Raw genomic sequence first — 13,754 nt, 5'->3', positions numbered from 1 at the left:
CATTAAATAGATGTTACACATACAATGGAGCACATTCTTTGAACATCGTTTTACTCCAGCCAGTTATAAGTTAAAGAACTTTTTGAACAGGAAGATATTTGTCTTCCAATGAACAGAGAGCAAAGATGGCACCAACTGAGTCTTCCTTGGGAGGGTGTACTACAGCTTAGGAGCAAGTTCCAAGAAGGATCTTCTCTGTGTCCTCAAGAGACAAGTTTCTAAGGGCGGTGGAGCTAGGAACACCTTTTTTTTCCAAAGATTGTTAAGTCTTGGAAAGGTTCATATGCAGATAGTTTAAAATACTGCAGGTGTACTTTATTAAAACTAATAGGCACATAAAGTTTCAAATGTGTTTTAACATAACATTAAAACTGCAGCAAGATTGCATGATTGCAGTAAGAAACTCTTGGTCCTCATTGTGTGTTTCCACACGAAAAAAAATCCTTCCTCTCAAATTTTGTAGGACTCGGCGACTCAGATGGAGAGTTGAGAGCTTTCAGATATGTTACTTATGGAAGCAAAATCAAGAACAAATAAATGTTTTTTTCCCTCCAAGTTGTAAATATCTTTGGATACAGTCCATAATTAGAAGAAATTTGGCCATAAGTCCCACATTTTCTTCTTTGATTTAATTTAATTTTTGAGACTATCATCAGAGGTCTTCCTTCAGGTCTCCTCACTCTCTACTTTCAAAACTAGGAATTTGGGGCTGGAGAGAAAGGCTTTTTAGTTGCTTTTTATTGGCTTGGGAATGTTTCATTTTTAAAAGTTCTTCTTGTTCCACATAGGCTATCATGTACATAAGGCTTTTACACACACACATACCAATTTGGGTCATTTTTAGATCTAACCCAGTTAATACTTGCAATGATTTTTTTTTCTAGTTATGATGCTGTATTTTATGTTCTCTTTCATGTGGCATTGTTTTACTGTTATGTTGTTTTGCCGTCGGCTTCTTCAGGAGACAGAAGAGCAGCAGCAAATAAATATTTTAAATACAATAAACACACCAATGAATCCAATGTAGCCTTGAGGTGCAAAAGCTTTTCTGTATGTGACTACACACAGCAAAGCTTAGAACACCAGGGAGGGAAATATTCCTATGCTCCAATCCAGTACTGCACTCTCTTGACAGCAATGAGCTAGTTCAAATATAAAATTTTAACTACATCTCTTAAATTTTCAAAGCTATGCTTGGGGGGTTCACATTATGATTTTTACTGACTTTTACACATTTAAAGAGAATCCCAGCTTTACTATTTTATATTTGCCAGGAAAGTTAATGAACCTGGCATAAGTACATTTTCAATAGGAGGGGTTACCATTTCACTGTTTGCATAAACTACTTTAATTGGTTTCTCCAAATACACTGAATCAGTATCTCCAAAAATTATCAAGGCACTTCAAGAGTTTATTCCCAACTGGTAAACTTATTCTTGCTTCATAGTCCTATACACCTTTATACAGAGACACGTCTCACTAAGTCCAATGGTACATACTCTCTAGTATATGAACTGGTGAATTGGTGACTTACTTTTGTATCATAAAATTAAACTAATTTCTTAACGTATTTCAGTTCTATTTATTTTCATGGGTCTTTTTTAATTCTTCAAGGTCAACAGCATAAAATATTTAATGTTGGCTAATATAATATTGCCACATATTTGGTAGAATGTCTACTAGCTCTTAATTTTAATGCCTGGTGAATCAATAGAAAAGCAATAACTTTTTATCCATACTGCAAAATAATCAGCTTTTTGATGTTATTTAAAATTTCATAATTTCAGCTTGTCTGAGGTTTTACAACCATTGCTTTTTATTATGACTTCTATGTGAAACATTCACAAGGGAAACTTTGAGCAAGTAAAATAATTATTCAAGTATAGAATTTACTTTCTCTACTCATGTTTTAGGGGCCCCTGGAGGCGGCGCAGTGTGTTAAAGCGCTGAGCTGCTGAACTTGCAGACCGAAAGGTCACAGGTTCAAATCCCAGGAGAGGAATGAGCGCCCGCAGCTACCCCCAGCTCCTGCCAACCTAGCAGTTCGAAAACATGCAAATGTGAGTAGATCAATAGGTACCATGGCACTCCATGCAGTCATGCCGGCCACATGACCTTGAAGGTGTCTACGAACAACGCCAGCTCTTCAGCTTAGAAATGGAGATGAGCACCAACCCCCAGAGTCGGTCACGACTGGACTTAACGTCAGGGGAAAACCTTTACCTTTACCTTACTCATGTTTTAAGAGTACCCATTAATGGGTGTACTATCCTATAGGCATATTATGATTTGAAACCAAAAATATACAATTTTATAGCAATCCATATGTGGACTGAGCATTGTTTTTCATGATACAGATTCCTCTGAGTTAATTATTCTTCATATCCCTGGTAAGGCATGTAAGCAGTTTTTGTGGGCCTTTATATTCTAAGTTATTGTCATTCTAGGTGTTACAAAATCTGAAAATTGTGGTAAATTTTTAAAAAATGTTTTGAAATTATTTTTCCCATTTATCTTTAGATGTGTGGAAAATATAAGCATGCAAACAAGAACTTAGATAAGTTCTTTTGTTGTGTTTTAGACTTACAGAAGAAAATGGCCAAAGCTGCATTGATTAGAAGATAACATTCCTTGATGATTCTCATCACTAAGAACCTTATCAGAAAGTTCAGTCTCCACTGCCATCCCACACCTTTTGGGCACCCACCCAACCCTCCCTCAGCTCTCAATTTCCCACTAAAACTTACTTCAAAAGGTAATTGCCACCATAAAGCCTCTCCTCGCATTCCCCTGGCATGGGAAAATTATTCCTGAGAAGGGGGGCAAGGCAGGATTTTTCTTCTCACCCCTCCTATCTCCTCGGCATCATTTTCACTCACCAAGAGGACATGAGGAGAGGCTTTATAGAAGCAAAGAACCTTTTTATGGAGAAAATGTGGGGCTTCAGAGTGGCTTCATGCCATCCTGATTTCAATTGGGATGACTTGTAGCCACCCCCCCCTCGGAAAAGCCCGGGGTTTGGGTGGGTGGGTGTAGACAAAAACCCATGCTGAAATGAGTTATTTTTACCCACTTTGGTATGGATTTTAGGCTTCAATGTGGCTTCATGCCATCCTGATTTCAGTTGGGATGACATGTAGCCACCCCCTCCTGGAAAAGCCCGGAGTTTGGGTGGATGTAGACAAGAACCCATGCTGAAATTAATTATTTTAACCCTCTTTGGCATGGATTTTAGGGCTGTGTGGATGCGTCCTTGATTAGTAAAATACTATTAAACCTTACATTCCCATTACAGATATAAACACAACAGTAACTTGATTAAGGTAAAAGGTAAAGGTTTCCCCTGATGTTAAGACCAGTCATGTCTGACTCTGGGGGTTGGTGCTCATCTCCATTTCTAAGCCCAAGAGCCAGCATTGTCCGTAGACACCTCCAAGGTCATGTGGCCGGCATGACTGCATGGAGCACTGTTACCTTCCCGCCAGAGTGGTACCTATTGATCTACTCACATTGGCATGTTTTCGAACTGCTAGGTTGGCAGAAGCTGGAGCAAACAGCGGGCGCTCACTCTGCTCCCGGGATTTGAACCTGTGACCTTTCGGTCTGCAAGTTCAGCAGCTCAGTGCTTTAACACACTTCTCCACCGGGGCTCCTATAACTTAACTTGATTAACTTGCTTAAACAAAGATGTAAATGCCAACATAAAAGAAGAAAGAAGAGAAAGGATAAATAGAGAGCATATGGTATTGCTATTAAAAAATTAGACCCCAAAATTATGAATTATGAGATGTGGCTCCATTGAGATGGACATTGAGCCCACATTGGCTTTTCCATTTATCCTGTAGTAACCTCTTCATGAATTGCCCTGGAATGTTGCCTCAACATACCTTGGACTCCAGGAAACAATCACATACATTCTCAAAAGCCCCTCAAAATCCACCATGAAAATTCTGGTTACACACAATGGTTTGCGCAAGAGCCCTTGGGTTTTTTTCCTATTTCTCCCTGATATGATCTGATTTATTCCTGGGAACACTTCCTTGTCTGTGTCACCCACTGAAATGACCAACATCCATTTTTGTTCTTCTAGACTGGTATCCTTTCTAGTAACCAAAGCTGGAATATCAAGACCCATTTCAGCCCATTATCACTTGCCCCTCTGTATTCCCTTTATGATTGCTATCCTCTTATGGGTGGGATAATAAATGCACCCACACTTTAAAATAATCCAATGACAGTTTATTAAAATTTCCAGCCACAACGAAGACCAACCAATGATGACATCAAATGGAACCCTGGACCGGCCAGGGAATGGATTCTAGCAAGACACTTCCTTGACTGATCAGGAGTCAGTGTAGTAGTCTTGAATAGCAAAACACAATAAATATACAATGCATTCACAATTCTATTATGTCAATTCTTTGGAGTACTGTCTCTGCTTTAGCAATTGAGAATAAAGCCTCTGATTTTTGCCTTCAACCTGTCAGTGTTTCATTTGGCTTTCTGGGAAGATAGACACACAGGACTCCAAACCCACAATTGTTGTGGAAGCTGAAATCAACATAAAAGTATCATTACTCACTTATGGGAACAAGAAATTGTTCAACAGGGCTAGTGAAGGTACTGCTAGAAGGTTTCGAAATAGCATGTTTATCTGTATCCCCACCTAATCAGGAAACCCCTGATAAAATCTATTAGGGGTTTCCTAGTTTTCAACTATTTTCTTCATCCTGCTTCCATTTCAATATTGGGTTATATGGCTTTTTATTCCAAGTAGAAATTTGTTGTGTGTAAATATATTTTGTGGCAGAATATATCCCAGAAGGTGCACATTGTTGTACATTAGCTTTTGTGTGTATCTATGAATTAATTGAAGAGGGCGTGCATTTTTCAAACATATTAATTTTTCATTATAGTATTATTGGAACAATTTACTGATCTGCACTTTCTTTCCCAAAGGCACCACAAGCATTGAACTAGTTGAATTTCCAAGATACATTCTTTTTTCTTCACTGTCTCTGAAGATATGAAATGTTTATTTCCATGCCATAATGTGAATCCAAGCATTTTTCTGACTTAATCCTACCATCACCTCCTCCACTGTATCAACAAGCACATTGCTCTGAATAATTTCCCAGTACTTCCACTTATCTGACTTGCTTTACTGTAACATGACTCATTAACCATGACATCTGTTTGGAGGAAGCCAGCACGTTTTCTAAAATTACATGGACTCCAAGATAAGGGACTTGACCCTTTCACACTTTTAGCCAAATTATGTTTCTCAGCTCCGGTTTTATACACTCCTGTCAAGGTTCTCACTGATATCAAAGGGGAATCGCCAGGTGGGCTATGAGAGTAAAATATGCAGGAGATGAGTATAGCATAGATCAGAGGGAAGATTGTAATTACCTACTGTGTTAATTAAAATTCAACACCTGTACACTTAGAGGCTTATCCCCTATCCAATGCATAGAATTTGGCTGCATGGTTTTGATTAGATTTTTTGCATTAAAACATAACAGTAAGCCTCTTCTTTTCAGGTTTATGTGCAACTCTTTTCTTGTCACAAATCACTTGTGTATGTAATAAATTAATTCACAGAAGGCCTCCTTCTCAGAAAAGCTCCTAGGATCTTGTGAACATCTGGGTGCCAAGAATTGTTTTAAAAGCACAAGCTTCTGATTAAACTTGTGTACATCACATCATAACTCCACCACTAAGAGAGCACTGGCATTCAGAATAACTGGACAGTAGTGAGCAACAAAAAAGTCCAGCAGGTGTTGGGAAATGGGTTGGGTGGTGAAGGGTGACCTTGGGCAAAAGGTCCATGATTACTCACACGCTGCTGCTCAGTCGTTTAGTCGTCTCCGACTCTTTGTGACCTCATGGACCAGTCCACGCCAGAGCTCCCTGTCGGCCGTCACCGCCCCCAGTTCCTTCAAGGTCAACCCAGTCACTTCAAGGATACCGTCCATCCATCTTGCCCTTGGTTGGCCTCTCTTCCTTTTTCCTTCCATTTTCCCCAGCATTGTGATCTTTTCCAAGCTTTCCTGTCTCCTCATGATGTGGCCAAAAGGATTACTCACCATTTTCTATTTAATTGACATAAACTTCTACAATACTGTTCCTTCTTTCTTTGCAGAAATTCAAAGTACAAGCATATTTCTTCATCAGCTATCTAGTCCTGCATATGAGAGATTTCCTGAGTTGCACAAGCCACCAAATTATCAGGTTCAGAGAGAAAGCCATCTCCTAATCCAACCCCCTTATGTCATATTCCAGTTTCACATCACTTTTGTACTGATTTTTCCAAGCCCTATTTACACTTCTTGGTCTGCAAAATACACATACCCCATTTAGTTTGCCTTCAAATCCATCACTTATCAGAATATCCCCTCTCCCTCTCTCACTAGGTAACAGTAAGTGTTCCATTAATTCTGCCACAGTGTTTTAAAAAGAAAGCAGATAGACAGAACACTATATATGGCTTACTGACATCCTGCAGAGAAAACTGGATTTAGAGTAATCAGGGAGGAACAAAATTGTCCTTTGCTAATAATGTTTAGTTAGATAAGAACATTTTCTCCCAAAACCGAGATATAAGCTGAGATTTCAGAGGTTATAGATCTATTGTCATGGCTATGTTTCCTGGCAGAGAACTGGCACACTCTAGCTCTCCTCATTTCCCTTAGGGGAGAAATGATAGAGGAGTACACTGATAGAGTGCTGATCAGTAAGATATTGACTATGTTCTCTGCTTACAAAAAGAATGTTTATCAAGTTGCAGACATTTCGATGAGTAGATGCAAGCTACAGACTTATTACAGACTACTACAAAATGTCTTTTGTATTGAACATCTCACAAAGGGATTGCTACATTCCTCCACCAGGAGGAGAGCACACTTGAAAAAATGGAATATTCTACAGTAGGTTACAAAAGAGATAACCAAAGTCTTTCACACTCCAAAATCATAGCATTATATGATTTAAGCGCTATAGCGCCATTCTATGGATCTTTGGGATTTGCCTTTTAGGAAAAGGTATTTAGAATTTTGAGCCAGACAGAGCCGGCCCTAGGTATTTTTCAAGTGTAGGCGAACAGAATTTTGGTGCCCCCCCCCCAACCAATCACTGAAAAATAAAAGCGTTGGATAAGCGAAAATGTTTGATAATAAGGAGGGATTAAGTAAAAGCCTATTAAACATCAAATTACATTAAGATTTTACAAATTAAGCACTAAAACATCATGTTTTACAACAAATCAACAGAAAAAGCAGTTCAATATCTTGCGGAGGCAGGCCGCAGGAGACAGGAGTTGCCTCAATGGCGCCCCCAACAAGATGGCGCCACAGGCAACTGCCTAGTTGGCCTGGTGGTTGAACCGCCTCTGGAGCCGGAGAGAGCTAGTGCTTCACCCAATTGTAAATGCTAGGATTCAATAGGATGGTGCACTGGTTAATGAAGGACCATAATTGTGTGCTGTGAAAAAGGATGAATTGATCAGAAAAAGATTGGAAACAGCCTTGAGGACAATCTAGTCTAACATTATGTTCATGCAGTGGTCCCGGTTGCCTATGGAAAACACAGCAGAACATACTTTTCTCCTACTGAAATTACTCAGCAATTCTTGAAATGTTATTCTTCTCCTTCTAGAGAAAAACTGTAATCTTCTTGATTGCTTCCAGAAATAGCTTTCATTTCCATATATTTTCTAAGGTCCCTTCTAGACTGCCATATAAAATCCAGATTATCTGCTTTGAACTTAATTATATGGCAGTGTAGACTCATATAATTCAGTTCAAAGCAGACTGGATAATCTGGATTATATGGCAGTACAGATGCTTTTAATTGTCATTGCCAATGCTTTTCAGCTATTACATGGTGAGTTGGAATGTATGATCTGTGTTTGCACATTTATGGCAAGGGTTCAAACTCATCAATTCCTGAAAATGTCAAAACTATCAATAGTAGCACATGCCATAGTTCCATCCCACTTGGACTACTATTCTGTCTTTCAGTATAGTGTAGTATAGTACTATGCCTCTGAAAAGTTTTTGAGAAATTCAACTTGTATAAAATGCTGTGGATAAACTGTTAATAGAATCATTTATAGGGAGCATGCAGCTCTTTCATTATAATAGCTTCTCTGATTGCCAACCTGATCTTGGGAATGACTGAAACTGTTTGGACAAACCTGTCAGAAAGATGTATTCTCCCATATGAGCCTGCTCCAGTTCTATAATAATCAGATGCAACTTTTGCTTTCATCTTACAACCATTAGAAGGAAATTTATCAAGGATCAAAGGAAGGGATTCTTACATCTTGTGCCTAGGCTCCAGAACTCTCTACCAAGGGATGTTAGGTTGACTCTGTCTTTGTTGTTAGCCAGATTTTCTTGAAAAAAAAATAGAAAGACTATTGGTAGGGTTTTAATTGGTTGGATACTTTCCATAATAAAATACTTGTACTGCTCAGCTGCCGCCGCCTTTGCATCCAGTCACCTCAGGAGAGAATACTTCTGGAACATGGTCATACAGCCCGGAAAACATACAACAACCCTGTGATCCTGGCCATAAAAGCCTTCGACAACACATCCTCTATCCCCATCTGATTGGTTGCTAGAGTACTGGAATGTCTGGTTGGCTGCACAGTTATGAGAAAATGGAGAATGCTACTTGCAGATGCATAGCTCTGGGTTTTTTTGCCTCTCTCCATCTTTGTACCCTAGAATATTTAAATAAATCCACAGTAAAAAGAGTTGGCAATTTTTGTCCTGTTGTTAATGTGTGGTAGCAGGCATTGTAAACATTCATTACTACCTCTGCTATTTTGTCAGATTTTTTTATTTTTACAAAACAGTTGTGTGCAATATTATAATCAAGAGATGAAACAACATTTTCTAATTATTATTAGTATTTTTTTTTAAAAAAAATAGAACAACACCCATTTTGCTTTGAATCAAAGGGAAAAGCCTAGATACATGAGCTGAAAAAAGACCCCTCTATGACTGATTATAAGGGATACACTCAGCACTGTAAGCACTATTGCACCAATTGAATGACTGGAATAAATGTGACTATGAGTGTTTACTGAAAATTGTATGAGTGAATTTCCATTCAGATAAACTGACCTTTCAAATCACTCACCACTTAGTCTTCCATAAATATTTTGCATTGTTTGGAAGTCTTTCCACCTAACCATTATATTTGTTTCTTCATTTCATAAACATATCCTTGAGAATTAATTCCAGTAACATTTGTAAGTTTATTAGATCTAAGTGATAATGGCAGATTACTGATAAGCACATTGAAAAGTAAATAAAATGATTTTGTTGTTTAAAGGAAAACACTGTTAACACCAAACAAGCCTCTTTGAGTGAAATCTCCTAAAGATAATTGGTACACCATAGCTAGATTAGCCTGCTTACTGTCATCTGAACGTCTAATAGATGTGGGGCTTGGATGGCTTACAGAAAGATGACTTTCAGACATAGTGAAGTTGATATGGTCATTTGTTGTTGTTACGTTCCTTCAAGCAACAAGCAGCAACAAACTACCATATCATTTTTTCTGACTTATGATGATTATAAGGTAAGATGAGCCACAGTGACACAATGGGTTAAACCTTTGTGCTAGCTGGACTGCTGACCTGAAGGTTGGGTTGCTGACCTGAAGGTTGCCAGTTTAAATCCATGAGACAGAGTGAGCTTCCATTTGTCAGTTCTAGCTTGCGGGGACATGAGAGAAGCCTCCCAACAGGATGGCAACACATCGAGGCACATCTCTGTAGATAGCCAATTCTCTCACACCAGAAGCGACTCACAGTATTTTCTCTAGTTGCTTCTGACATGATAAAAAAATCCTAAGTTGACCCTGTTATAGGGCTTTCTTCAAAAGAATAGTTCAGAGTAGTTTGCTTTTTCCTTCTTCTTGCTTGCCCAGTGGGCATAATTCGAACCCTGGTCTCCAGAGTTGTAGTCCAGTGTTCAAAGTTCTACATTACATTAGTTATGCTGAGACATTTATTAGTAATTCTTCTGAGTAGGCCCCAACTGCCTTACTAAACGTCTCTAAGTTTCTGATAATAGAAACTTCTTATACATTTTTGGAATTGGGTTGGAGGGGCATGGGTATAATCTTTCTCTGCATTTCTTCTCAAAAGTAATTTCAACAATTTTCTTTCTTCTGTGAAAGTCTTTGGGGACTACAATATTTAAAGGCTCCTTCCAATCTAAGACCCATCTTTGAAAAAATGTGAAGGTTATTGTTTTTGTGCAGAAAACATTTATTGCATATAAAATAATATTTTAATACAGAAATATTCATGTTTCTGCAGAAATCCAGAGTTCTGTGAAGAATAAGGTCTGCACTGTGAAGATTTTCATTGTTAGATCCCATATATGCTGCAATACTGCCATTGTTTCAATACACATTTTGCAATCCACTAACAGGGTTCCCAATTGACTTTACTACATAGCTAAGTATGAGAAAAGTTACACAACACAAACTATTATGCAGAATTCCAGTTGAATTTTTTAAAACCATAGAAAAACTGACAGATCTAGCCATCTAGCTTTGAGTTCTTCATTATTAAAATGTGATTTTGCATCCAATGTTTCTGGTGCCAAATTTATACTGCCATCTTTTCTTTTTTTCTGACACTCCTCTAGGTCTTAACATCTCCACACAGATACAGCATAGCCCAAATCACCATAATGGAAATTGTTGGATCCATTGCATTTGACTAGCGGAAATAGTTGAGAATTTCCCTCTTCAGTTCATCTTAACTCAAGAACTTACTCCAAATTAACAATGTACCAAAAAATCAGTACTCATTCTCCCCAATTGGAAAGGTATTTATATTTGAAAGAAAGCAAAACAAACACATCTGTACATTTCTATAATCAGGTTCTCCATCAATACTTAATTATGCAAAAATAAATATGTGTTCTCTTATTTTAATTTTTACTTCCATTCAGCAGTAAATGAATAAATACATAGAATCAAGGCACAGCTGTTTCTCCGAAAAATATGAAGGGCCTCTTGTAAATAAACCATAAACACCTTCCATATATTGGGTAAATCCTCTGTGCTTGTGTTTTCCCTGTTCCTCTCAGGGTTATCATTCAATGCAGCATTGACAGCAGCGAGTTCCTGATTTATTATTCTCTGAAGCACCACACATATATTGAATATACTCTATATGCTAATGCATCATGCCTGAACAATCCTATGTTTGTGTACTGAAATTAAGGGATCTGGTTTGCCAACTCTATACATTGTACTGTCCCTGAGGCATCACACTGTTGTGAGACTCAAGGTTCTGATAATGTGAATAATGAGCAATATTAATATACCATCTATCAGGCTGCTCATGAAAGGTAATTCTTTGCAAACAGGCAGAATTATAGGCAACGACTATGGGCATTGTATGAAAAGATTATTCAGAGCTTTTAAACTGTTACGACAGAACAAAAGTTGCTTGACTTGTAGCATCCTGTGTACAGTACATTCAAAGAGAAGGGCTTTTCCAATTCAGTGCCAAGCCACACCAAAAAAATAATAATAATGTGAGTTGTCGAAGGCTTTTGTGGACGGAATCACAGGGGTGGTGTGTTTTCCAGGCTGTGTGGCCATGTTCCAGAAGTATTTTCTCCTGACGTTTCTCCCACATCTATGGCAGGCATCTCCAGAGGTTGTGAGGTATAACCTCTGAGGATGCCTGCCATAGATGTGGACAAAAGTCAAGAGAGAATTCTTCTGGAACATGGCCATACAGCCTGGAACACACAAAAATAGTATGGGTTAGAAATATGATAGCTGATAACAATACATCATCACTGAAAAATTTATTTCCTTTCCAGTTACTGTGAGGAACACAGCTAAACCTACAGAGAACATTGAAGTATACAGATGAATTATTCTCATCAGGGTGCTTGAAATTTGAAAAACATGTTTTCAACCATTTAATTGATATTTGTGAATACTCTACATCCCTACTCTGGTCCTTTATTTTACTTAACAAAAGAGAGAAGTGATGTACATTTACATTTAGTCGTGCTGAGGATTGAGAAGATCTTCAATTCCCACCTTGAATGATCTCATACACTTGGATGAGATCATTCAAGATTACACAAGAGACTCAGACTGATCACTGATATTAATGTTAACACTTCATCATCTGCATCTATATTTTTCTCCCGCAGCATTCGCAACAGCATTGGGTGTTGGGAGGATATTAAGCATGGAAATGCAGAGCTTGGAAAATTACTTTCTCAAAGAAAGATTACTTTTCCACATTACTAACATTTCTTTACTCTTTCATTTTACTAATTGCTCACTTTTCTCCCATTGCTCATTTCATTTCATTAATCTTCCTTTCTTAAAAAGTATGAAAATGACCTGAAGCCAAGGCAAAAAGAACTACACTCAAAATGCCTCCCAGTGCACTGAATTTCATCAAAGTAATATGCGGTGATAGGATGAGGGAGGGAGTTTCAAGGAGAAGTTTCAAGGCCTCCCTCCTCCTGTCGTCATGCATGCTCACCTGCCTCCCTCTTCCTGTCGCCACATGTGTGTGCCTTCCTTGAGAGGAGAAGAGAGGGAGGTGAGCATGCACATGTGTGGTGACAGGACGAAGGAGGCAGGCAAGCACGGGTGGCAACAGGAGGAGGGAGGCCTTGAAATTCCTCCTTGAATCTCCCTTGCTCGTCTTGTGTGTACATATGCTCACTTGTTTCCATCCTCCTCTTGCAGGAGGCACACGTGTGTGGCAACAGAATGAAGGAGGCAGGCAAGTGTGCACAGCGACAAAACAAGGGAGAGAGATGCATGCGCGTGGTGACAGGACAAGGGAAACAGCAGAATGTGTGTGGTGACAAAACAATGGAGGCCTTGAAATTAAAACTATGGGGGTGTCAAACTAAACTCTGGTAAGTGGAATTTACTTCTGAATTTCCCCAGACTGTTCAATCCATGGCAGGCTGCCGTCCCTTTGTGGAGTTTAGAGGTTGTTTGATATTTCAATTCTTTATGAAAGTGATGCTAGAGATAGGATGAATGCGTTGGGGAGTTCTTTGTGCAATTGCGTTCCTTTATATAGTCCTCTTCACATTATCAGGGGCTCAGAATGGCTCAGATCGGTGGTGGCAAGAGGCAGGACGTTCTAAAATGAAATACAATTTCGCTCAGCGAGAAGAGGGAGGTGTGTGTGTGCTATTTCTCTGCTCGAAGTGAAGGTCCTTGCGGGAAGGCATGGGGCTTAAAGAAGGGCTTCTTTTAGCCCTACGGCTACCCACCAAGACCCTCACCCGAGTATAAGCCGAGAGGGCTTTTTTAAGCCTAAAAAAGGTCTGAAAAACTTGGTTTATACATACAGTAATTCCCAATGAGATGAGGAATATAGCTCTCCTACTATTGTATTAAACACGAAACAGAAAATATGTTCACCAAATTCACAAAACAATATTTTACAGTATGACAGGTTACAGCAAGCACATTTATACTTGCATTAAGGTAAAGACAAAGGTTTCCCCTAACATTAAGTCTAGTCATTTCCGAGTCTGGGGCTGGTGCTCATCTCCATTCCCAAGCCTAAGAGCCAGAGTTGTCTATAGACACCTCCAAGGTCATGTGGCTATGTGATTTCAAATCAATTATTTAAATATTTCATAGGATGCACACTGCCTGTTAGGAAATGCAAACTTCAGTAGATCTTTAAATATAGTGAAGAATGTGCTTCTTAAATTCCT

At 38.8% G+C, this 13,754-nt stretch overlaps 1 long non-coding RNA gene across 1 annotated transcript in view; it reads left to right on the top strand.

The window, feature by feature from the left end:
* Window positions 1–13,754, top strand: part of LOC134298937 (uncharacterized) — a 68,723-nt gene that overhangs the window by 26,324 nt on the left and 28,645 nt on the right. Inside the window, exon 2 of the long non-coding RNA XR_010006061.1 lies at window positions 12,760–12,935. This is a non-coding gene — a long non-coding RNA (uncharacterized LOC134298937). The remainder of the gene's footprint in view (window positions 1–12,759; window positions 12,936–13,754) is intronic.

The sequence above is a fragment of the Anolis carolinensis genome, chromosome 4 (assembly GCF_035594765.1).
Source record: "Anolis carolinensis isolate JA03-04 chromosome 4, rAnoCar3.1.pri, whole genome shotgun sequence".
In the NCBI taxonomy this organism is placed as follows: domain Eukaryota; kingdom Metazoa; phylum Chordata; class Lepidosauria; order Squamata; family Dactyloidae; genus Anolis; species Anolis carolinensis.
The sequence above is the reverse complement of the archived record's forward strand: the minus strand, read 5'-3'. Positions and strand labels throughout refer to the sequence as shown.